The sequence below is a fragment of the Sminthopsis crassicaudata genome, chromosome 1, assembly GCF_048593235.1.
Source record: "Sminthopsis crassicaudata isolate SCR6 chromosome 1, ASM4859323v1, whole genome shotgun sequence".
In the NCBI taxonomy this organism is placed as follows: domain Eukaryota; kingdom Metazoa; phylum Chordata; class Mammalia; order Dasyuromorphia; family Dasyuridae; genus Sminthopsis; species Sminthopsis crassicaudata.
In genome coordinates, this window is record NC_133617.1 from 111934290 (window position 1) to 111962098 (window position 27809).

Below are 27809 nucleotides of genomic sequence, written 5' to 3' on the forward strand. Positions count from 1 at the left end.
CTAAGGAATCAGTACTTTGTAGAGAGACAGTCCAAATCTGCTGTTTTTATATGTCCAGCAGTTCATTCTTTGAGCTCAAGCAGAATTCTTGGGAAGAATTCTCTGTGTAGCTACTATTTTGGAGGAGACTGCTAAAAAGCTAAACCATCATTACTCTTTTGAAGAGTACCGGAAACCTTCTTTATAAGAACACTATGCCAGTCTTTCAACAGTTCCAGAGATAAGATAGGGTTGGACTTTGCCCTTCTTTTCCAGGCTTCCAGACATTTATCTTGCCTCCACTGTGGCTTTCATCCCTTGCTATCTTTCCCTCCTTCTCTGACAGCTAATCTCTTTTGATAGGGAACATCCGGACAGGCTCCACAACTCTCTCCATACTGATTCCTCCAGCCCCACTAAAATAAAACAGAAAGTCCTTCCTTCTCTCCCATACACACTCCCACACACCCACAGACTCCACCCCCAACATCCATCTCTTGTAAATTGTTTGTAATTATTCGAGTAAAGAAGATAGATTTTATGATCTTATTCCTTTCTTCCTTCCTAAAATTTCCTTCTCTTTCTTTATCTTAGGTTGCTGAATTTCAGGATATTGGCTTCCTTGTGCAAGAAGCTTTGTAACTGAATTTCACCAATTATAAGCCAATAAACACCAGAAGATGGGGCCTTATATTTGGTCAGTAATTCACAATGATGGGACATGGAAGTGGAGGTAAGTTTGAATAACTGGAATTAGATCTTTATACCTGTTATCTCTATGGTCAAAAGAAAACAACATGATGGAATCCAAATTCAGCATACTTCAGCCTTCTACTTAGTGCTGTCATTTTATTATGATTAGATCAATTGGAATTTGTCGTGTTGTTCCCAAGATAGTGTTCTAAGAAATGATGCCATCCAGACTGTATACTCCAGTTGACTGTGCAGAAGGTATTCAAGAGATAGGAAAGGAAAGATCCCATATCTAAATATATTCTATGCATTGTGGTAAATGTTTTACAAATATTATCCCCTTCAATCCTCATGAAAACCATAGGAGATGGGTGCTATAATGATTACTATTTTACAATCCAGGGTCTCAGAGTCTGAGTCTGGATTTGAACTCCAGTTTCCCTGACCCCAGACCAGCACTTTGTCCACCACAAGGAAGTGAAATGTTTGCTGACAAACAATCATAATAACTCTGTTTCTATAAAATTGATGGGTGGGAATAGCCTACTTTGTCTATCTTCTACCACTAGATTGTTCTCCTTTCTGATTTTTACCACAGCTTTTTTTCAAGGTTCAACTCAAGGTGTGAAGCAAAACCAATCTAATCACTGCTAATGAGATCCCTTAGGCTGAATTAGTTTGTGTATGTATGTATGTATATGTGAACATGTGTGTATGTCAGTGTGTGTGTGTGTGTGTGTGTGTATGTCTATGTATAGGTTGTTACCTATGTTTTTCTGCTTTCCTTTTCCTAGAATTTAACATCTTTGAGAAAAAGAACCATTTTGCTTTTTCTTTATCTCTCCAGAATTTAGGAAAGTGCCTGAAACTAGCAAGTACTTCATAAATGCTTTTTGAACAAATAAAAAACAAACAAAAAGTTAAATAAAAAAATAAATAAATCTTAGAATTGGCAATTAGGGAAAGAACCACACCTAGATTGGATATCCCTTGGATATTACCCACCAGTTTTGATAACATTCTCTCACAAAGAATTTTGTAATGTTCCTATGAACTTAGGTCCTATTTTATATGACTTATTTGGATAGTCTCTCTGTATGTATTTCTCTTTCTCTCTTCCTGTCTCTTTTTACTGTTCTCTAAACTGTACTTTTCATTAAGAGAATAATATTAGCATACCAAAATTTTGTGTCTTATACCTCCACACAGAAAATAAATATGTATTGAATTATATAAAATAATAACAATAGTACTAAATTTTTATAAGACAAATCCTGATATGTTTTGTTTTGGCTTTACATACATCTACAGACTACTCCCACTTTATGAGATGTCTCTTATAATAACCTAAAACAATTAAATAAAACTAATAATGAGGGATCTCATCTGAAAGTGTGTACATCATGTTACATTTGTAGTATTCCACCTCACATACATACTTCTTTCTACTAGAAAATTCACAGAAATCTTTCCTCCATCCCAATGGAGAAAACAGAAAGAAAGAATAAAATAAATTTCTTATGACAAATATATATCTATTATATATTATGTATATTTGTATGCAGAAACATATTACATTAAGGAAACCTTTAAAGGTTTGTATACAAATATATGTTTATATGGGTATGTATAAATACATATAATATATCTATATATAATTATTGTTTTGCACCCTGAATCTATAACTTTTTCTGTAATGGATAGCATTTTTCATCATCAGTCCTCTAGAATAATGAATAACTGTGGAACTGATCAAAGTTCTCAAAGCTTTCTTCCTCCTTTCCTCTCTTCCCCCTTCTCTCTTTCTCTTTCTCTCCTTGTCTTTATCTCTTTCTTTCATTTTCTTTTTTCTCTCTCTTTTTCCTCCCTTCCTTCTCCCTCTTATTCCCCTCCTCCCTTTCCCCTCCCTCCCCCTCTCTCTCTTCCTCTTTCTTTCTTTCTTCTACACAAGTAAAGAACACCATGCTATGAGGTAATTTTTGAAAAGGGAAAGGCATTTTAGCTAATGCATCAAAACAAGTATGTGACAATACCTAACATTTATGCAGCACTTACTTTGTGCCAGACACTTTACAATTATTATCTATTAGATTCTTAGCAACAAACCTTAAGTTATTAATAATGCCATTTTATACATAAAGAAATTGAGGAAAACAGGGGTTGATGATTGGCTCAAGGTCACATACTAGTGTATGTCTGATGACAGATTTTAGCTCATATTTTTTTCTGAATCCAGGTCCAGTATGTGCCACACAATTGTCCTAAATAACTGGACAGCTGCCAACTTATTAACAATAGCTGAACAATATTATGGGCTACTACAGTTTTTTTTTTAAGTTTTATAACTTTTTTGATTTGCTGTTTTACCCAATCATTCTTTAGTATAAGATTATTTAGTTTCCAATTATTTTTTGGTCTATTTTCCCCTGGATTTTTATTAAATGTTATTTTGATTGCATTATGGTCTGAAAAGGATGCATTTACTATTTCTGCCTTACTGCATTTGATTTTGAGGTTTTTATGCCCTAGTATATGATCAATTTTTGTATAGGTTCCATGAACTGCTGAGAAGAAAGTATATTCCTTTCTGTCTCCATTTAGCTTTCACCAAAGATCTATCATATCAAACTTTTCTAGTATTCTATTTACCTCTTTGACTTCTTTCTTATTTATTTTGTGGTTTGATTTATCTAATTCTGAGAGTGCAAGGTTGAGATCTCCCGCTATTATAGTTTTGCTATCTATTTCCTCTTGCAGCTCTCTTAATTTCTCTTTTAAGAATTTAGATGCTGCACCACTTGGTGCATACATGTTTAATATTGATACTGCTTCACTATTGATGCTTCCCTTTAGCAGGATATAATGCCCTTCCTTATCTCTTTTAATTAGATCAATTTTTGTTTTTGCTTGATCTGAGATGAGGATGGCTACTCCTGCTTTTTTGGTTTTGCCTGAAGCATAATAGATTCTGCTCCACCCTTTTACTTTTAGTTTGAATGTCTCACCCTGTTTCAGGTGTGTTTCCTGTAAACAACATATAGTAGGATTTGTGTTTCCTGTAAACAACATATAGTAGGAAGTTTTATAACTTTTTTGAATTCTCATTTAAGGAAAATTAATTTTTAGGAACAAATATATGTTATGTATTGTTAATTTTGTTGTTGTTGTTGTTTTTTTAATTAGACATTCTAAACAGTGGGAACTATTTCTCCAATAAATCCATTTTATCTCATTTTTGCTTTGGACAACAAAATGATATCCTAAGTGCTTTTCAGACAGATATATCTAACTAGACATACCCCATTCTCACAGATTTTTTTTGGCCAAGTGCATTTCTGAATGTTTTTTGTTTAGTTTTAGTGGAGATAAGAGAAGTGGAGTTAATCCCATTTGATGTAGAGTACATGTTTCACATCAAACTTTTATCTTGACTCTTAGAAATCATCTCAGAGTTAATCTAAGCTAATTTTATCATTTTTTTAATAGAAGAGGGAATTGAGGTGTAGTGACTTGCCCAAAGATATAAAGGTTCAAGTCACAGTTCCTTTAACTTGACAGCTGCTGTCTTCTGTGTCTTCTGACTTCCTTAGGTTTATAGGAAACATGGATTACTCAACATTAAGCACTTCCTATATTACTTTGCACATACTAGAAAATACCCCTGTTCACAAAAAAGTTCCATTGTTTAAGGAGAATCAATATTTACATGTTTAAGTAAACATATAGATAAATATAAGGCAATTTTGCAGTCTGTGTTGGAGGGACACTTGAACCTATGCTAATCAGAAAGCTAAGGATATTAAGAAGTGTAATTTAAAATAGTACATCCAAGCAGCAAACACAGTCTATGCAAAGTTAGAGGGGAAGTGAAATGCCATGTACAGAGAACAACATAGTGTAAGGGAGTTGGAAGATCTCTGTCCAAATTTGGCATAAGTGACTATTGGAAAATTAATTTATCTCTCTAGGCCAATATTTCCTCCTTTGTAAAACAAGGAGTTGGTTTATGATCTCTATGCTCCTCTTCCAAATTCTAAGAAGTTATATTACAATTTACATCAACAAGGTGTTATATAAGAATCTAAATCCCCAAAGGGCTGTCTAATGAATGAATGTGGACCAATGAATGGATAGCCCCATTACTTTGATTTGGTATTGATTTTGGGAAATTGAAATGAAATTATACTCTCTCTTTACCAAAATAAGGTCAAAATAGGCACCTGAATTGAGCCTAAAGGATGATACCATAAACAAATTAGGTGAATAAGATCTTTACAGAAGGGAGGAATTTGTGACTAAAGAAAAACTAGAAAATATTATGAAAGGCAAAATGGATATACTTTATTAATTCAAATTTATTTTTAAGGCAATTGAGATTAAGTGACTTGCCCAGGGTCACATAGCCAAAAAGTGTTAAATGTCTGAGCTCAGATTTGAACTCAGGTCTTCCTGATTTCAAGGCTGGTGCTCTATCCACTGTGTTACCTAGTGGCCCCATTAATTAAGTTTTTAAGAATTTCCTTATTTATCATTTGTATCAAGATAGAAGAGAGGTTGATGATTTATTCCCTCTTGGACCAATTTGCTTTTTGTTTTGGGGTGCCTTGCTAGAAGCAGTAAGGTGGTATCGTAGAGAGAGTGCTAAGGGTATAATCAGGAAGACCTAATTCAAATTCAGTTTTAAATACTTACTAATTTTGTGACCCTAGTTAATATGAATCTCTAGATACCTCATTTTCCTCATCTTTAAAATGAAGATGATAATAGACCTAACTCCCAGTGTTTTTTTAGGATCAAATGAGATAATAATTATAAAATACTTAGTACAAAGCCTGGTACATAGTCAGCTCTAGACACATGTTAAATACTATTATTACTGCTATTACTAAATAGGCCTCATAGTTTGCATGAACATTAAGAATTTTGAAGGCTTTCCATAATCCTGCTCTCAATACTTATAAATTATACGTTCAGAGCACTTCATGATGAAGACATATCACTATTTTAAATAGTATCTAGTAGAATCCTGAACTCCATTTTATGTTGTATTCATATTTTATATAATATATTGTTTTAAAGAAATGTGTGATTTACAAGTCCTTACACCCATCCAAATTATATCAGACTCCAAAACACTGGCATTATGTTCTACTCAGATTTAATATAAAAGAAAATAGTATAATAAAGGAGTAGTGTTGGGAAGTCATTTAAGATTACTCTTGAAAGTTAGACTATGCAAAAAGTGAATGACTTAAATCGGTATATTTTCTTCCTTTCTTTTCTCCCTTTATCTCTCCCTCTCTTCATCCTTTCCCTCCCTCCTTTCCCTTCCTCCTCCCTTTTTCCTTTCCTTCATTTTTGTCCCTTTGTTCCTTTTGCCCTTTCTTTCCTTCCCTCTTTCTCTCCCTTTTTTTTTACAAAATGAGTAAATATGGGTGTTTGTGAAATCATCCTATTAAAAGGTATTTCAAATAAGGCTTTAGTTGTGGTCCTGGGAAAATACAACTAACCCTTACAATTTTGGACTGGAGGGCCTTTCTATGGCTATTCACAGAAATTCAATTCTCACACCAAGGGCCTTCAAAGACTCTGTTTTAAACCTAGGTCTGCAATCCATATAGTCTTTCTCCGGTGGCTTTTTTTTCTCTCTAGCCTATCATTGGCTGAAATGAACATATCCCCTCAGCACTTCCTAGTACCAGTCTTGGGCTCATTGCCACAGCTGTCTTATCTTTATGTGGATGCCAATTCAAACTGACAGTGACTGACGGCCTGTCTCCTTCTGAAATAATAAACTAATCTCAAAGAATTCTACTCCCCCCTCAAAAGAACAAAAAGCAAAGGAAAAAAAAAACAAAAAAAACAAACTTGTCCTTTCCAGCTATGTAGAAGCCTGCAGCATCCACAATCCTGTCCCTGTCCTGAGAACAATGGGAGGCATTTACATACTCATCCAGGAACTGAAGTCTTCAACTGCTCCCTGAAGCCTTGAGTATCACCATGGGCACCAATGGACATAGCCAATACTGTAAGGCTGGCAGCCCCTGTAAGGTGTGGGGGAGGAGAAATGTGGGACTCCAATGAAATGTTCAAATTTGTTAAGGAATTAATTAAAATGGGCACAACCTTTGCTTTTGAATTTTACCATTTATATTGTTCTGATGTGCTATTGCCTCAGTCAGCATGCAACAAATGGCATAGCTGAGGTGAAGCTATAGTTCACTGTGGAGAGGCAGAAAATTAATCTCTTTAACAGAGAATAATTGAGTTATACTCTTTAGTCAGCAGTGCCCCCATTTTTCTTTGGAAATCAAGTATTACTTGACTGACACTTCTCTTTGACATTTATATAAAGCGTTTTAAGTTATGGTTATTTTCATATTACCATTGATGGCTTGTACATTAGTGGCCACATAAAAGATATTTTCAAGGCCATGCTCAAAGGATATAAAAATAAAGTATTTCAGTCATTTCTCAAGAGTGTAAGATAGACAGCTTTAGCACTGTACTGGTACCTTTTACTAATGTTCCTCGGGAAACACAGATCTTGTAATTTGGTTTATCGGATCTTTCTGTGGCCACCCAAATCGGGAAATCACTACAGGCAGGCCTATAGCATATTGAGAAGTTCCTTTGGGGAGTAAAACCATGGACAAGACTCATTTAGGATAAGAAGGCATATAGATATTATTATTTGCACCAGTGGAATCAGTACCCACATTGAGGAGAGAAGATGCACAGATTTATTTTTTATTTTTTATTTTTTTTGCATTGATATATTTGTGCACATGTCAAACCCTATGCAGGAAGTAATTTGATGGAAGTATTACAACTCCTCCCTGCTACCATCAACCTAATACTTTGAATATTATGTGATTTATTCATAGTGTAGTCTTAATAAGTGTTTATTGCATTGATATTAAATTGGTGGTTACGTGGCCTCAAATAATGGCTATAAAGTTAATTTTGAGTTCTGTTTATACATATTATAATTAAATGAAGCATACCTTTGTAAAAGTGCCTTCTAGTTTGTATTGAATAGTATATATACCTTTGAAGTCTGATTAAGTGTTTGGTAGAATATAAATGTATGTACACATATATGCATAGCTATATATATATATATATATATATATATACACATACATATATACGTATATATATACGTATATATATGTATATATATATACACATATATATATATTTACATATTCATATATATGTGTGACTTATTTCCTAGCTTCCTATCTCACTCAAGCTGTTGTAGTTTTGTCCTTCATTCTCAAAGAGAATCAGTGACATCAAGAGGATGTCTGGTCTCACAAGTGAATCAGATCTAAGTGGGCCAGGGCTGTTCATAGTCATCTTATGCACTCTTTTCTCCATATCCAATATAATCCAAGGGCAAGCCATAAGTTAGAACAACTGGTGATGACTCAGGATGCAGTGGGAGACTTTGGCCTTTTCAAGCTAAAGTCTGTCCAACATTTCAGTTTGTCTGAGGCAATGCCAACTCCTTTCAGAGAAAGGCTACTCATAAATCTAGTTGTACTCTAATCAGTGTGGATACTTTGACCTAGTACAGTTCAACCCTGAGACAGTTTGTCTTTTTTTGGGCAGCCCCTTAGTTCTCTTTCTTGCTATATTAGGACTCAAAATATTAATATCAAACAGTCTAAATACCCGATTGTCTTAGCCCACTCTAGTTCACAGTGTTGGAACTCAAAAGATCCACCAGCCTCAACCTCCCTAGTAGCAAGGATAAGATGTATGAACACTATTGTTATGATTTATTTTTCAACATCATGAGGTTTTCCATTCAAAAAGAAATAAGAACACATACCTGCCAACTCATTTAAGGAGGAGTATCTCTTTGAGATATGTGATAATATTCTGTGGCTGTACACAGGTTTAGGAATCTCCAATTGTAGCCTTAATCTGTCATGAAGCCAGTACCTCAAGGTATGGAATGTAAAAAGGAAGACATGTGCATAATTTCTCAAAAATCAGATTTTCCCTAGGCAAGTATTGTATGCAAAATACCAGTGATGTAGATCAGGAAGGAAGGAATAAAAGATGATGCTGCCAAATGGTAGATCCTCTAAAGTTTAAAGTTACTCCAAAAAGTGATGGAGCAGCCATATTCCTAGAGAAGATTTTAAGGCAGTTATAGGAAGAAATAGAAACCAAGACTATATTACTGGGGACCTCAACTTTTCAGCTCCATTTGTTTTTCACACATTTGGAACTAGATGTCCTGTAGATATCTTAAACTAAACTAGTTTAGTTGAAAACTGAATTCATTATTTTCCTCCTGAATTCTTCCTATCTTATACTTTTCCTATTACTTTGCAGGACATACTTCTAATAACTTAAACTAGCAACCTAAGAGTTGTTATGAAATCTTCACTATTTCTCATTTTTCATAACCAAATTCTTTCCAAATCCTATAGATTTTACCTTTGCAACATCTCTGGAATATGCCCCCTTCTTTTCTGGAATACTTCCATCACTCTAGCGCAAACCTTCATTAGTTTGCACTTGCAATAGCGTCCTGATGGGTCTGTCTGCCTCAAGTTTCTCCCCTTCAAATCCATCCTCTATTCAGACACTAAAGTAATTTTCCCCAAATGCTGGTCTGATCATGCTATTCTCCTCCTCTCTACCTGAACCTTTTTTTTCAATAAACTCCAAAGTCTTCCTATTGCTCCTTGAATCAAATAAAGCCTATTTTGTTTGTCATTCAAAGTACTTATTGAACTATATCCCTTGTATATGCACAAGGCACTTCATCTCTGCTTCAGACATTCATTCTGGTTATCCCTAAATCTGGAATACTCTTGCTCCTTTGCTCCAACTACTGACCTCTTTGGCTTCATTTTTCCCCTTTAATTGCAACAGGTATTTTATACCTCTACATGTAAACTAATTGTCCCATTATATAATTTCCTTTTCCCACCCCTTAATGTTTTTTTCTTTGATGTCATCATATCAGAATCCATTTATAACCACACTCTCAGTCCATATGAAGCCTGCTCTGTCTGCTCAATGGCAGATACAGTTCTCAAGTGTTACAGATATAATTTTTCCATCTAGGGATATAAATAGTTTAACCTGTAAATAATATATATTTTCCCTCTGTTCCAGGCCCTCTGATCCTTTCTTATAGAAGCTGCCAGATCATGAGTAATCTTGACAGTTAATCCTTGATATTTGAATTATTTTTGTTTGGCAGCTTGCAGCATTTTTTCTTTGAGATTGTAGTTCTTGACTTTCACAGCAATGTTCCTTGGGTTATCCTTGTGAGAGTTCTTTCTGAAGTGATTGATGTATTCTTTCAATGACTATTTCTTCCTCTGTTTCTAGAATATTGAGGCAATTTTCCTTAATGACCTCTTATAGAATGCTATCCAAGCTCTTATTTTTTTTAGTCATGGCCTTCAGGTTTGAGTTTCATCTCCAACACATAATAGCTGTGTAACTCTGGGCCAGCTAAGTAATGCAGTGGATAAAGTGAGGATCCTGGAATCAGATAGACAAATGCACCTTCAAATACTTGCTACTGTATGATACTGGCCAAGTCACTTAACACTGTCTACCTCAGTTTTCTCATCTGTAAAATGAGTTGGAGAAGAAAATGGAAATCCTAAATAGGGTTATGAAGAGTTAGTTAGAACCAAAATGACTGAACAACTTTAACCCTAACTCTAAAATGCCTCCTGACTTTACTCCTAAGCCTAAATGTGCCTCCTGACTTCCAACTCTAACTCTAGCCCAAAAATGCATACTTAGCTTCTCAGAAACAGGAAGCCAAATCACTAAGACTAAAGTTTCAGAGAAAGTGCCAGAAGTTTTCCCAGAAGTTCTCTATGTCAGCAAAATCAACAAATTAATCTCTTTTTTTGTTTGTGAAAATAGGATAAAAGAAGGGATGAGATTGAATGTTCAAGATGGGTGAGGCAATAATTGTTGTTGAAGAAAAGGCATTAGTTGCTATACTATTATTATTTTTTTTTTTACCAAGCAGAATAATCTTTGCATTGAATATTTGGATGAAATAATATGTGTGAAATGGATTGGGTGTACTAGACCAATCATCCTCTATATCCATACATAAATGTCTTTAGTAATAAGGGAAAGGGAAGGAAATAAGATTTTATATAGCACCTACTATGTTCCAAGAGCTGTTAAATATGTTTCATATATAATATTCTATTTAATCCTCCTAAGAACCCTGCAAGGTAAATGCTGTTATTATCTCTATTTTATAGTTGAGGAAACTAAAATAGTTATTGGTTTAGTGATATGCCCAGAATCATACCAGAATCAGTAAGGACCTTAGGCTAGATTTGGAATCAGATCTTCCTGTACTACCAAAAACACCACACTACCTCCCAGGCAGTCCAATCCACCTTTGGATAAGTCTCATTGTAAAGAAATGAGCAACTGTGCTTCTTCATTCAATGAGAACTTTATACTTCCAGGAATATAACAAGAAATCTTGTCTATGCTAAACCAGAGGGTGGGGGGTGTATAGAATCAGTATTTAGGCATAATTATTATTTGAACTCACAAAAGCAGAGTTCTAGAATTAGAAAGATTCCAACACAAGGCAGTATGGTCTTTGAAGCTCTGACTGGTTTTCTAAGAAGGAAGTGAATGTAAAGTATTTGCCAAAGCCAAAGTGTACTGAATTCTGTTATGGGGGAAATTCTCAGAAGCATTCTTCACAATTTGTTACTGTTTCCATTTCATTGTAAGGGAACAACAGCACTGAACAATAAAGCTTGTCCTCCTCATCCTCCTCCAACCTTGCAGGCTAGGATTACAGGCCAACTGTTTGCATATTAGGCAAACAGACACATGGATGGGAGGCAAGTGCCAGGGAACTGAACGACATTGGACCCTAATGGAAAGCAATTGTTTATTTTCACTTAATGATTCTCCAGTGATTTTAGAAAGTATACAGATCATGGCAAATGAAATACTTTGTTTTCAATTCCTCCCTTTTGGATTCTTCATCTCAAATGTCCCTGTCTTCCTCCAGAAAAGCAAACAGGACAAATGATTACTTTTTTTAGATAGTCCCATTCTTATAGGCAGCTGGAGGATTCAATTGACTTTAAATTGGCTTGAGCTACAGGGAGCCCTAGCATGTGTTTACAAGAGGTCTTCTTGCATAGATACTCCAGATGGGTCATTGTTCTATACTTAATGTGGGAAATACAAGCTAAGTGTTTTAGACTGGAGAAGGTAGGGAAGTTAGGGAAGTAAAGGGACTGGTGAATAATGCTCTTGATATGCTGAATCACTGTACAATTATTTAAGAGAACAGGACTTGGATTTGTCTTGTGAAAAAGGAATCTTTCATCATATTGAACTGTGAAATTCAAAGTTGGCTGCTGCAGGGACTGTTGTTCAATTCTGTTTTATTACTTTTTGAGTTGACCACCTCTCTTATATCTAGCTGTCTTTGAGTTTATGTGATTGCAGCTCCCCCCCCACATTCCTGTGCAATAGCAATGTGGTTTGCATCCTGCCCTCACATTTTTTGCCATCCATCAGTAAATAGCATTTCTCATATTTAATAGCAGCCAATACACCTTTAGTATGATCACCTAAGACTTTGGACAAATGATATTACAGATTGGGAATGCTCATAGGATTATCCACTTTGAATCAGAAGCAACTTTTTTGATAAGCTTATAATGACCATCAATTTTATTCACCAAAAATCAGGAATTAATACTCACAGCAGAGACAGAAACAACTACAGAAACCTATACTCTCAGGTTCAAGTCAGCTCCTGGGCAAAGTAGAAGGGCCCATGGCTTCTTCGTCTGTTGTATGCTGTCAGCAGCCCATCCTCTTTCTTTTTTTTTTTTATTAATTTTTATAATTATAACATTTTCTTTGACAGTACATATGCATAGGTAATTTTTTTTTTACAATATTATCCCTTGTACTCCCTTCTGTTCCGAGTTTTTCCCCTCCTTCCCTTCCCCCCTCCCCTAGATGGCAGGCATTCCCATATGTATTAAATATCTTACAGTATATCCTAGGTATAATATTTATGTGCAGAACTGCATTTTGTTGTTGTTGTTGTTGCAAAGGAAGGATTGTATTCAGAAAGTAAAAATAATCTTGGAAGAAAAACAAAACAAAACAAAACAAACAAAAACAAACAAACAAACAAATATCAATGCTCACAGTTTACACTCATTTCCCAGTCTTCCTTTTCTGGATGTAGCTGATTCTGTCCATTATTGATCAATTGGAATTGGATTAGCTCTTCTCTATGTTGAAGATATCCACTTCTATCAGAATACATCCTCATACAGTATCATTGTTGAAGTGTATAATGATCCCCTAGTGCTACTCGTTTCACTCAGCATCAGTTGATGTAAGTCTCCCCAAGCCTCTCTGTATTCCTCCAGTTGGTCATTTCTTACAAAACAATAATATTCCATAACATTCATATACCATAATTTACCCAACCATTCTCCAATTGATGGACATCCATTCATTTTCCAGTTTCTAGTGACTACAAAAAGGGCTGCCACAAACATTTTGGCACATACAGGTCCCTTTCCCTTCTTTAGTATTTCCTTGGAATATAAGCCCAGTAGTAGCACTGCTGGGTCAAAGGGTATGCACAGTTTGATAACTTTTTGGGCATAATTCCAGATTGCTCTCCAGAATGGTTGGATTCTTTCACAACTTCACCAACAATGCATCAGTGTCCCAGTTTTCCCACAGCCCCTCCAACATTCATCGTTATTAGTTCCTGTCATCTTAGCCAATCTGACAGGTGTGTAATGATATCTCAGAGTTGTCTTAATTTGCATTTCTCTGATCAATAGTGATTTGGAACACTCTTTCATATGAGTGGAAATAGTATTAATTTCATCATCTGAAAATTGTCTGTTCATATCCTTTGACCATTTATCAATTGGAGAATGGCTTGATTTCTTATGAATTAAAGTCAATTCTCTGTATATTTTGGAGATGAGGCCTTTATCAGAACTTTTAACTGTAAAAATATTTTTCCAATTTGTTACTTCTCTTCTAATCTTGTTTGCATTAGTTTTGTTTGTACAGAAACTTTTTAATTTGGTGTAATAAAAATTTTCTATTTTGTGATCACTAATGGTCTCTAGTTCTCCCTTGGACACAAACTCCTTTCTCCTCCACAAGTCCGAGAGGTAAATCGTTCTTTATGCTTAAATCTTGGACCAATTTTGATCTTATCTTAGTATGTGGTGTTAAATGTGGGTCCATGCCTAGTTTCTGCCATACTAATTTCCAGTTTTCCCAGTAGTTTTTTTTCTAATAATGAATTCTTATCCCAAAATTTGGAATCTTTGGATTTATCAAACACTAGATTGTTATTTTTATTCACTATCTTGCCTTGTGAACCTAAACTATGCCACTGATCAACTAGTCTATATCTTAGCCAATACCAAATGACTTTGGTGACTGTTGCTTTATAATACAGTTCTAGATCATGTACAGTGAGACCACCTTCATTAATTTTTTTTTCATTACTTCCCTTGAAATTCTCGACCTTTTGTTGTTCCATATGAATTCTGTTGTTATTTTTTTTAGGTCATTAAAATAGTTTCTTGGGAGTCTGATTGATATAGCACTAAATAAATAGATTAGTTTAGGGAGTATTGTCATCTTAATTATATTCGCTCGGCTTATCCAAGAGCACTGAATGTCTTTCCAATTATTTAAATCTGACTTTATTTTTGTGGCAAGTGTTTTGTAATTTTGCTCATATATAATTCCTGACTCTCCTTTGGTAGATATATTCCCAAATATTTTATACTATCGACCGTTATTTTGAATGGAATATCTGTGTTTGTATCTCTTGCTGTTGGATTGTGTGGTGATATATAAAAATGCTGAGGATTTATGTGGATTTAATTTGTATCCTGCCACTTTGCTAAAATTCTGAATTATTTCTAATAGCTTTTTAGCAGAGTCTTTTGGGTTCTCTAAGTATACCATCATGTCATCTGCAAAAAGTGATAATTTGATTTCTTCATTTCCTACTCTAATTTCTTGAATCTCTTTCTCGGCTCTTATTGCTGAGGCTAGAGTTTCTAGTACTATATTGAATAGTAATGCTGATAGAGGGCAACCTTATTTCACTCCTGATCTTACTGGGAAAGGTTCTAGTTTATTGCCATTACATATGATGTTTACTGAAGGTTATTATTTTAAGGAAAAGTCCATTTATTCTTATACTCTCAAGCATTTTTAGGAGGAATGGATGTTGGATTTTATCAAATGCTTTTTCTGCATCTATTGAGATGATCATATGGTTTTTATTAATTTGATTATGAATATGGTCAATTATACTAATGGTTTTCCTAATATTAAACCAGCCCTGCATTCCTGGTATAAATCCCACTTGGTCATAGTGTATTATCCTGGGGATGATTTTCTGAAGTCTTTTTGCTAATATCTTATTTAAGATTTTAGCATCAATGTTCATTAAGGAAATTGGTCTATAGTTTTCTTTCTCAGTTTTTGATCTACCTGGTTGAGGTATCAGTACCATGTCTGTGTCATAAAAGAAATTTGTTAGGACTCCTTCAATCCCTATTTTTTCAAATAGTTTATATAGCATTGGAGTTAGATGTTCTTTAAATGTTTGGTAGAATTCACATGTAAATCCATCTGGTCCTGGGGATTTTTTCTTAGGAAGTTGGTTAATAGCTTGTTCTATTTCTTTTTCTGAGATGGGACTATTTAGACTACTTACTTCTTCCTCTGTTAATCTGGGCAAGCTATAATTTTGAAGGTATTCTTCCATTTCATTTAAGTTATAGAATTTATTGGCATAAAGTTGAGCAAAGTAGCTCCTAACTATTATTCTAATTTCCTCTTCATTTCTGGTGAGTTCTCCCTTTTCATTTTAAAGACTAACAATTTGATTTTTCTCTTTCCTTTTTTAATCAGGTTTACTAAGGGTTTGTCTGTTTTGTTGGTTTTTTCATAGAACCAACTCTTAGTTTTATTAATTAATTCAATAGTTTTTTTTTTTTTTTTTTTTTTTTTTTTTTTTTTTTTTTACTTTCAATTTTATTAATCTCACCTTTCATTTTTTTGAATTTCAAGTTTTGTGTTTGTCTGGGGGGTTTTAATTTGTTCCTTTTCTAGTAATTTTAGTTGTAAGCCCAATTCATTGGCCCTCTCTTTCTCTATTTTATGCAAGTAGGGCTGTAGAGATATAAAACTTCCTCTTATTATTGCTTTGGCTGTATCCCACACATGTTGGTACGATGTCTCATTATTCTCATTTTCTTGGGTGAAGTTCTTAATTATGTCTCTAATTTGCTGTTTTACCCAATCATTCTTTAGTATGAGATTATTTCGTTTCCAAATATTTTTTGGTCTATTTTCCCCTGGATTTTTATTAAATGTAATTTTGATTGCATTGTGGTCTGAAAAGGATGCATTTACTGTTTCTGCCTTACTGCATTTGATTTTGAGGTTTTTATGCCCTAGTATAGGATCAATTTTTGTATAGGTTCCATGAAGTGCTGTAAAGAAAGTATACTCCTTTCTGTCTCCATTTAGCTTTTGCCAAAGATCTATCATATTAACCTTTTCTAGCATTCTATTTACCTCTTTGACTTCTTTCTTATTTATTTTGTGGTTTGATTTATCTAATTCTGAGAGTACAAGGTTGAGATCTCCCACTATTATAGTTTTGCTATCTATTTCCTCTTGCAGCTCACTTAATTTCTCTTTTAAGAATTTAGATGCTGCACCACTTGGTGCATATATGTTTAATATTGATACTGCTTCATTATTGATGCTGCCCTTTAGCAGGATATAATGCCCTTCCTTATCTCTTTTAATTAGATCAATTTTTGTTTTTGCTTGATCTGAGATGAGGATGGCTACTCCTGCTTTTTTGGTTTTGCCTGAAGCATAGTAGATTCTGTTCCATCCTTTTAGTTTTAGTTTGAATATATCACCCTGTTTCAGGTGTGTTTCCTGTAAACAACATATAGTAGGATTCTGACTTTTAATCCAGTCTGCTAACTGCTCCCTCTTTATGAGGCAGTTTGCTCCATTCACATTTATGGTTAATATGACTAATTCTATATTGCTTGCCATCCTATTAACCCCTCCTTATGCTTTTCCTCTTTCCTTCCCTCTTACCCCCCTATCCAGTATTAAACTTGTGAACACCACTTACTTTTCACAGCCCTCCCTTTTTAGTATCCCTCCCCCACCTTAAAGTTCCTCCCCTTATTTTACCCCTTTTCCTCACAATTTCTTTATTCCCTTCCCCTTAGCTTACTCTTTCCCTCTCACTTTTCAATGAAGTGGAAGAAGTTTCACCATAAGTCGAATATGTCTATTGATGCACACTATGTTCATCTCCCTCCTTTTTTTCTCTCAGATATAATAGGTTACCTTTGCCTCTTCATGAGATGTAGTACCACCACTTTACACTTTTTTATGATATAATTTCCTTTTCTACCTCTAGTTTCTAGGACAAATTATACATATGTTCTTTACATATTTTTATGGCAGAAGTATAGTTCTCAAGATTTCTTTTTACCTTTTTAGAAATCTCTTGAGTTCTGCATTTGAAGATCAAACATTTTATGTAAGTCTGGCTTTTTCATCAAAAATAGATGGAATTCATTTATTTTGTTAAATGTCCATCTTCTTCCCTGGAATATGATGCTCATTTTTGCTGGGTAAGTTATTCTTGGCTGCATACCAAGTTCCTTAGCCTTTCAGAATATCATGTTCCAGGCCCTTTGCTCCTTTAATGTGGACGCTGCTAGATCCTGGGTTATCCTTATTGTGGCTCCTCCATATCTGAATTGATTTTTTTCTAGCAGCTTCCAATATTTTTTCCTTCGTCTGATGGTTCTTGAACTTGGCCACTATATTTCTTGGCATTTTGATTTTGGGGTCCCTTTCAGTAGGTGATCAATGAATTTTTTCAATGTCTGTTTTACCCTCTTTTTCCAAAACGTCTTGGCAGTGCTCTTTGATAATTTCCACGAAAATGGTGTCCAAGCTCTTTTTTTCCTCACATTTTTCAGGGAGTCTGATTATTCTCAAATTGTCTCTCCTGGATCTGTTTTCCAGGTCTGTTGTCTTCTAATAAGGTAATTGACATTCTTTTCAATTGTTTCATTTCTCTGGTATTGCTTGACTACCTCTTGGTTTCTCCTTGAGTCATTCATTTCTACTTGCTGGAGTCCAATTTTCAATGATGTATTTTCTTCACTCACTTTTTTTATATCTTTCTGTAATTGTCCAATTTTGTTTTTATCTTCTATGGAATTTTTTTTCCATTTTATCCATTTTATTTTTTAGAGAGATGATTTCTTTATCCAGCTCACTAATCCTGTTTTCCTTGGAGTTGTTTACCTTTTTCAGCTCACTAATCCTATTTTCCTTGGAGTTGTTTGCCTTTTCAAATTCACTAATTTTATTTCTCAATGATTTGATCTCGTTTTCCACTCTGGATGAGTTCTCCAGGCTTTCTTTCCAAGCTTCCCTTTCCTTTTCCCATTTCTCTTCTAGCTCCCTTGTGAGAGCCTTTTTGATTTCCTCTATGAAATTCTTTTGTATTGAGGATCAGATCATATCCCCCTCAGGGGATTCCTCTGGGGACAATCTGTTTTTAATCTCCTCAGTATTTGAAGTCTGCTCTCTCTCCATACAGAAGCTGTCAATGGTTAGAGCCCTTTTGAATTTTTTGTTCATTTTGTCAAGAGTGGAATGGAAGAAAACAAATTGACAAGAGAAACAATTGGTCTGTCTTGGGGGGGATAGGGCTGGATGGTGTTAATGGGCTTCCTCTATAGACTGGGGGTAGGGCAGCAGAGAGCCACTAACAGAACAGCAATGGCTGTGCTTTGTCTGTGCTCTGAGGCTCTGAGAACATGCTGAGTCAGTCCAGGTGGGGGTGGGGGTGGCCGGTCTGAGAGATGCTAGCTTTCAGGGGTTTTAATCTTCACCTCCGGTGTTTACACCCTCTCCCTGCCTGGCTTGCTGCCAAGACAGAATATCCAAACTGGGGTAAAAGTCTTTTTGCAGAAATGGCAGAGATTTTACCCCTCCCCCCTCTGGTCTGAGTTTTGTGAGCTGTCTGTCTCACTCTGGCTGCCTGCCCTCAGTCTGTGCCCAGTCTGTTCCACCCTTCCCCGAGCAAACATAGACCTTCTCTGGCAAATTTCAAGGATGTAGTCTCTTAGTGATTATTTGTGGATTTCTTTTCTGGTCAAGCATTAACTCTGAGGCTTGTCATGAAGTAAGTCCTAAGAGAAAACACAGAGCTTAAGCAGCTATCTGCCTACATGCCACCATCTTGGCAGGAAGTCTTCAACCTCTTTCTTCTAATATCTACTTGAACCCCATTTTTGTTATATATGAGAATGCTAAAATTTATCAAATTTAAATGTCTTACATTGGTGAAGAAATAAGTGGCCAAATCACAATTTGAATTTGGGTCTTTTGATTCCAGATCCAATAATCTTTCTACTTTAAAATACCTTCTCTAAGAAATTGGACCAATTTAAATAAAAGTTTCATTGTGTCAAGATCCAAGTCCTTATATGCCTGATTGATACAATCCCCACATGAATCTCAGAATTCATAAGGGCTTCTGAAATTAATACAATTCTGCAAACTAATCATCCAAGAGGCATTTTGACCAGCTGTAGAACTGAATTTCGAATTAATTCACAAAGGCACTGCTTATCTAGGGCCAGTCTCTTCTGTGGGATCTTTTCAGACTTACTGTCATTACAGAAGGAGAATCAATCATATGAGCACTGAAAAGTCAAAAGAGTGAGCCACCAGGAAGTCCAAGATTACAAGCCATGCCAGGTGTTGTAGCCAGCCTACTCTTGTTACAATACAGCCAGATTAGCATTGAGATTCCCCAAGAAATAGCATCAAAGATCCAGCCAAGGCTAGTTGAGAATTATTTAATTATTCTAATACTTATGATGCATTTGGAAGTCAACTTGATGAGTTGAATATTATTGCATTAAGTTTGTGTTAAGATTGTGTTAAGTTTGAATGCACTCTCCTCAGAAATTTGTGTATATAGTGTTATTTATATTTCTTTGTGTGTATATATATATATATGTATATATATATATAGTGTTAGTTATATTTCTTTACTTTCTTGATAAAATAATAACTTTGTGAAAGTTATTTGATGTTAATTGTTTAAATGAAATTAAAAAGTTAATTATGGGTGGAGAACAGTAGAAGGAACATGTTGGAATGTAGTCATTAGCTTTAGAGAAAAGACATCCCTTTGTGAGACTCTGGAACATGGAAGAAGAGATGTAACTTAAGGATAGTAAGATCAGACAATTCCTTTGTTTCAAAAAAGTAACTAAAAATTATCATTTGAGGAAAAAATGGGATAAGGATATAATGGTAGAAATACTGATCTGTGATTTCATCGGTAAAAAGACACTCCTGGCAAACGAAGTTCCTTCAACTAATGCAGATTGACATTGAATTTAAAACTTTGCTTTTTAGAAATTTACCTAAAGCAGTGAGAGTTATGGTTTATGCTGAAGTAGTTCATGAAAATAGGTCTTTTGGGCTTTGAGATAAGCTCTCTATTCACTATGCAACACTGCCTCTAAGAGGAAAAAATAATCTTTTTTCTTTTACTGAAAAAGAAACATATACAAGATACAAGATATGTGATATGTGATATATAACATGTGATTATATATAGTTACATATATATTCACATGTACATATAGATTATACATATGATATCAACAAATAACAGTGTTATGGAGTTAGTCCCCATTCTTATAAAAATATGGTCTCCATTTTTTATAAGAATGGAGATGGAAGCTTTGAGTTGATACTTTTTCCCTTCCCAACAGCCAAGTGCTAGGAATAATAAGGAATCTCTGTATTATTTCAAAGCATTAATCCTTCTGCCCTTAGACTGAAACATAGATGTATATCTATCGTCCATTGTTCCCACTACAGATTAAAAAAAAAAAGAAGATGGAGAATCCTTCCCCACAAAACTGTCTATAGAAATAAACAGCTTTTGGAAGTAGAAATACAAATTATTTAATATAATAAGAAAATGCTATATAATAATAACAAAAAGAAGAAAATTTGAAAATCTGAAAATTTACTCATGCTAAGCATATTTCAGTGATAACAGAAGAATGTTGAAAAAGTTAACATAAAGTAGATACACACACAAAAATGCATTGATAATACGGATGAAAAACAATGGGGAATTATGCTAGAAAAAATAAACTGTATATATTTGACCTTCTATTGAGCATTGACCTAAGAAAACCAAAGAATAGAACATCTAAAATACATAGAATCATTTCTTATGGTAACAAAAAACTGAGAATAAAGTGAATGGCAAATGATAGATGCCTGGAACTTAATAAATGTTTCTGGAATACTGTGGTATCTATGGTATCAACTCTAATATTTGAAAGTAATAGAATATCATCAGACAGTGAGAAGTGAAAAATATGAAAAATTCTAAGAAATATGGGAAGATTTAATTGTACTCATGAAAAGTAAACCAAACAGATACAAAAGAGCAGTGTATTCAGTGATTACACTAATAAAAAGGAAAAGAAAATTATAAGGAATCTAAATAATACTAATGACAACTCTTCTTCCTAGAGAACTGAAAATAAAATATAACTTTTAATTTTGGGCAGATTGTATAGTGGGCTATAGTTAACTAGAATAGTGGTTCGATTTAAGCACTTCTCATAATATTTTCTTTTCCAATTAGTTAATACAACTATGGCAGCAATTACTTAGGCACTTCAAATAGGTCAGGTCATCAAAAGAAACACTGAATAATTAGGTGACAATAGACTTGAACATAAATTCCAATGAAGTTAATCTTATGATGGCAATAAAAAACAATTTGCTTTCTTATTTGCTTTTATCCTTCCTTGATCCCTATCTGATACACTATGAAATCTTTCATTTGTCTTTATTCAACTCTCTTAATTTTTGTATCATATGTATTTAATATGAACATATATACATGCATTTGTATATATAGTCCATCTCTATTACTATAGTTTATTTTTTTCATTATTAAAGCTTTTTATTTTTCAAAATATATGCATGAATAATTCTTCAACATTAACCCTTGCAAAACCTTGTGGTCCATGTTTCCCCCTTTCCACGTCCCCTCCCATAGATGGCAAGTAGTCCAATATATTTAAACATGGCAGAAATATATGTTAAATCCAATATATGCATACATTTTATACAATTATCTTTCTGCACAAGAAAAATCAAATCAAACCAGAAAAAAATGAGAAACAAAATAAAATTCAAGAAAACAACAAAAAGAGTGAAAATGCTCTGCTGTGAACCACACTTAGATCCTATCATCTTCTCTCTGGATATAGATGGCTTTCTTCATCACAAGATCATTGGAATTTATCTGAATCATCTTATTGTTGAAGAGAGCCACATGCATCAGAATTAATCATCAAGTATAATATTGTTGTTGCTATATGAAATGATATCCTGGTTCTTCTCATTTTAGTTAGTGTCAGTTCATGTAAGTCTCTCCAGACCTTTCTGAAACCATCCTGCTTACCATTTTTTATAGAACAATAATATTCCATAACATTCATATACCAGAACTTATTCAACCATTCTCTGAGTGGATGGGCATCCACTCCATTTTCAGTTTCTTGGTACTATAAAAAAGGCTACCATGAATGTTTTGGCACATATGGGTCCCTTTCCTCCTGGACATAAGCCCATTAGAAGCCCTGATGGATCAAAGGATATGCACAGCTTGATAACTTTTTGTGCATAGTTCCAAAGTGCTCTCCAGAATAGTTGGATCTGTTCACAATTCCACCAATTGTGTATTAGTAAACCAGTTTTCCCACATCTCCTCCAACATTCATCAATATCTTTACCAATCAATATCTTAGCCAATCTGACAAGTATATAGTGATATCTGAGTTTTCTTAATTTGCATTTCTCTGATCAATAGTGATTTAGAACACCTTTTCAATTTCTTCATCTGAAAAATTGTCTGTTTATATTCTTTGACTATTTTGGAAAATGACTTGAATTCTTATAAATGTAAGTCAATTCTCTACATATTTTAGAAATGAAGCCTTTATCAGAACACTTAAATGTAATAATGGTTCCCCAATTTATTGATTCCCTTCTACTCTTGTCTGCATCAGTTTTATTTGTACAAAACCTTTTTAACTTAATGTAATCAAAATTATTTTGTGATCTATTTTGTGATCAATTAATAATTGTGTCTATGATTTGCTATTTCACCCATTCATTCTTTAGGATTAGATTATTTAGTTTCCAATTAATTTTTTGTCTATTTTTCCCTGGACTTTTATTGAATGTAATTTTTATTGCATCATGATCTGAACAAAAATTCACTATTTCTGCCTTTATTAATTTGATTTTGAGTTCTTAATGCCCTAATATATGGTCAATTTCCGTATAGGCTCCATTAACTGCTGAGAAAAAAAAAAAGTGTACTCCTTTCTGTTTCCATTCAATTTTCTCCAAAGATCTATCATATATAGCTTTTTAAACTTCTATTTACCTCCTTAACTTGTTTCATGTTTAGTTTGTGGTTTGATTTATCTAGTTCTGAGATAACAAGGTTGAGATCCTCTACTATTATAGCTTTGTTGTTTACGTCTTCTTTAAGTTCTCTTAACTTCTCCCTTAGGAATTTAGATGCTATACCCCTTTGTCCATATGTTTTAGTATTGATATTGCTTCATTATCTATGGTACCTTTTAGCAAGATATATAGTTTCCTTCCTTATTTCTTTTAATTATATCTATTTTTTACTTTTGATTGATCTAATATAAGGATGGTTTCCCTTGATTTTTTTTTTACTTCACCTGATGCATAATAGCTTATGTTCCAGTCTTTTACCTTTACTCTGTATGTATCACTCTGCTTTAAATGTGTTTTTTGTAAACAACATATTGTAGAATGCTGGATAAAGAGTAAGGTTCAAGAAGACTGGAATTGTGGGAAGGGGTTAGATTATGAAGATCATTGAACATCAAATAAAGGGTTTTGTATTTGATTTTGGAGTCATGGAGGAGCCAGTGGAATTTGTTGAGCAACGATATGGTTGGACATGAGCTCTAAGTAATAGGTACATGGGTAATCCTTTTCAGGATAAACTCACCACTTTTCATTTCATCAACAAGTGTTAATTCATGATTTAATTGAGGTTATTTCCCTCAGCCTCCTTCATCTTCATCTTCTAGATTTGGCAATTAGGAGATCATTGGTAACTTTGAAGAGAGCAATTTTGGTGAAACTGACAAAATGATAAGTGATTAAGGGCTCAATAAAAGAGGACAGCATAAAGTTGAATTAGTTGACCAAAGAAGCAAGATTATGAAAAGAGGAGAGTGGCTATTTTAGGAAGAATGACCTGGTAAAGAATTGAAAGGTTGAGGAATTAGAGATCATGATGTAAACAATGTGCAGTATTTTGTAAAGGAAGGCAGAAGAAGAGGGAAGAGGATATATATTATGATTGGAAAAGGGGATTTTATAATTCTTAAACATGGAGAGAGTGTATTTGTGTGTGATTCCAAGATCAATGGTATGACCATCTTTGTGTGTGGCCATGACATTTAAAAAGTTCAAAATAATAATTTTTGGGGGGATTGGCACTATTTTATTTTATTTTTAATAGTTTTTATTTACCAGATATATGTATGGGTAATTTTACTGCATTGACAATTGCCAAACCTTTTGATCTAATTTTTCCCCTCCTTCCATCCTCTCCCAGATGGCAGGTTGACCAATACATGTTAAATATGTTAAAGTATAAATTGAATACAATATATGTATACATGTCCAAACAGTTGTTTTGCTGTACAAAAAGAATTGGACTTTGAAATAGTGTACAATTAGCCTGTGAAGGAAATCAAAAATGCAAGTAGACAAAAATAGAGGGATTGGGAATTCTATGTAGTGGCTTATAGTCATCTCCCAGAGTTCTTTCTCTGGGTGTAGCTAGTTCAGTTTATTACTGCTCCATTGGAATTGATTTGGTTCATCTCATTGTTGAAGATGGCCACATCCATCAGAATTGATCATCATATAATATTGTTGTTGAAGTATATAATGATCTCTTGGTCCTTTAGTCCTTGGTCATTTCACTCAGCATCAGTTCATGTAAGTCTCTCCAGACCCAAAAGAATACTTTTTAGGCTATTAGTTATAATAAAAGATTGTTATTCTTGAATGCCAAAAACAATCATGGCAGCAGATTCTCAGTTTGTAAGCCCTTGGAAGATAGATGTTCCTGAGGGTGATAATCAGTTCTAATTGTTTAACAATTATTGAGAGAACACATATTACAATGAGAGGATGGACTTATTCTAACCAATTCTGCTTACTTTATTTACTTCTAAGTTACTCTCAACCCTGGGTAATCTATTCAAAGAATTTATATCCCTCATTCAAGCTTGAGGTAGTACTAATGGAGCAGCAATACTCAGGATTAAGGGAAATCCTATCTTTCATCAGTCCTCTCCTTGAGAGATTGGAAAAGGAAATAGGATAGAGAAAGAAAGCTGGGAATCTCCCAAACTTCAATAATTGACTATTAATATGAGAGAGAAATAATCATTATTTTCATAACTGAGGTAGAGGAGTAGGTCACTGGAAGTGAGTATATTAAGCAACTAAGTAATTAGGATATTTAAGGGAGAGTCAATATATATGGTGAAGTCCCATAATATGAGATCAAAAGTTTGGGAGAAGAGAATAATTGTGATCATATTAGTCAAATTTGGTGAGGAAAGGGGAGTGACTTGGAGGTCTACAGTTAACATCTGCTAAATTTTTGATTTAATGATAAATTATTTGGATTATATGGACCTCAAAAAGTTAGCGATTCTTGAGTGATGGATGAAGGAGGAAACCTGGAAGTGACAATAAGAAGCCTTAAATTTTGCATATTGTGAACAGTGAGGACAGGGGAATTAATGAAGTTCAACTATCACTAGAAAGTGTGGCCATGAATAACTAGAAGATGCAAGGAGTGGGTTGGGAAAATATTTAGAAAAAATGAAAATTTGTTGCATATGGAAGAGATCTTCCAGAGAGACTAGAGAAAGATGGCAACTGATTGGAATTTTGAGGTAACTGATTTAAGGGAAAATGAGTAAGGAAATAGTTGATGATGTATGGAGGTTAGCTGATGAATTAGAGGATTTCAAAATCAGTGAGATGTGTAGGGGATGATGGGGCTTGAAAGTGTTCATCTTTGAGTGGAAGTCATCTTTCTTATTCCCAAAAGAGGCTGGAGATGAGACTGGAGACAAGTGAAGCATGAAATATAAATCACTTGTCATCTAGGAGTCACCATTTCACTGCTATTCTTTCTTTAAAGGCAGGAAAGCAGGCAAAAAATGGTACAGTAGGTGAAAGTTGAACTTGCACAGCAGATGAAAGAATTTGCACTCACCATTAAATTTTCTTCCCTCAACAATTAGGAACTTATCCTAAGTGGAAAGCTTAATATCAAAGGAAAGATTGTTTTTCTCTTCATTGAAGGTTCTCCACATGGTAATGGAAGGATCAGATTGACAGTAGGAAGTAGACATTTTCTCCGTTGGCACAGATACAGTGTTTTGTGTGGTGCAATGAAATCAAAGTCATCAATCCAGAGTTATTAGTTACTATAAACATTAGTGATTTCCTCCCTCAAATACTTCCCTATTAGATTCCTAGAATTATGTACCCTCTATTACACATCCATAGTAGTACATTGGTACAGATAAGTGTGACACAGTTTTTTTTTGTTTTGTTTTGTTTTGTTTTGTTTTGTTTTGTTTTCACGTGGATTGTAACATAAGTTATATTATTGTATGTGGGTTATTATAGTTGTTCTGTTGTTTTAGTCATGAACCATTCTTTGTAAACTCAATTGGGAATTTCTTGGCAAAGATATTGAAGTGGTTTGCTATTTCCTTTTCTAGCTCATTTTACAGATGAAGAAACTGAAGCAAATAAAATCACAAAAGTAGCAATTATGTAAAGCTGGATTTGAACTCAGTACTTCCTGATTCCATGACTGATACTTTACTTACCATACCATCTAGCTGCCTATATTTATTATTGTTGCTAATTATGATTGTTGTTATTATTGTCTTATTGATAATAAATGATTATTTAAAAAATCTAGACTGCTGGTTGTAATGTGCTGTCGTCTCCAGAAACAGCCAATCACTCTCTGGTCTAGAGTGCCGCCCTCTTTTATCCTCCCAGAGAATGGGCATGGGATAATGCAAGGGCTTCTGGAAAAAATTACTTCAACCAATGAACTTGCTCCTCCTAAGCATGCAAGCTGATCCCCAGGAGTTCACAGAAGTAAAACTCCCAATAAAGGCCAGAACAAGAGAATTGTTAAGTACCGACTTAGCACTTAGTAAGAATCTAATATCTGATTATCTCATTAGCACTTAGTAAGAACCTAACATCTCCCCCTTTCTTTTGATTTAGAACGTTGGGTGGTCATGACATTGAAACATAAATCCATCAATATGGGAGGCATTACACATAATTACATAGATTACATAAACACATAGTAACATAGTAACATAATACCTGCTAGAAGTATGTAACAAATAACATGATCAAATAATCATAAATTAAAAATTTATAAATGTCCATAAGTCCATTATCCATTAGTCTCATCTTGTGTGTTAGGAAATCCAATGATGGGCAGAGCCAAGATGGAGGAGAAGATACACGCAATTTTGTAAACTCCCTTCTTCCCTCATTACCAATTAGTTAAATCAGCCTCAAAAATAAAGCTGGACTGATAGAAATCACAAGGACTGGAAGTACGACTTACCAGCTGAAGAGAATCTAGAGTTCCAACAGAAAAGGTCGGTTCCCAGGGGAGGAAGAAAAAAGGCCAGCACAGACAGGGTTAGCTGCTAGCACACTGTGCTGATCGAGCTGGGGAGAACTCTGGGATCAGAGAAGCTATTAGACAGAGGAATCTGGCACAGGCTGTTAGCTCTTCTCTGCTTATAAAATAGCAGTTCTGAAGAGAAATCAAGCCACTT

General features: G+C 34.4%; 1 long non-coding RNA gene across 1 annotated transcript; it reads left to right on the plus strand.

Annotated features, from left to right (window-relative positions):
* The first annotated feature begins 355 nt into the window (after positions 1-355).
* LOC141552813 (uncharacterized) lies at positions 356-26842 on the plus strand. The gene is made up of 4 exons (XR_012485249.1): positions 356-478; positions 574-712; positions 6554-6700; positions 26715-26842. It is a non-coding gene; the product is annotated as an uncharacterized LOC141552813 (long non-coding RNA).
* Positions 26843-27809: the final 967 nt, after the last annotated feature.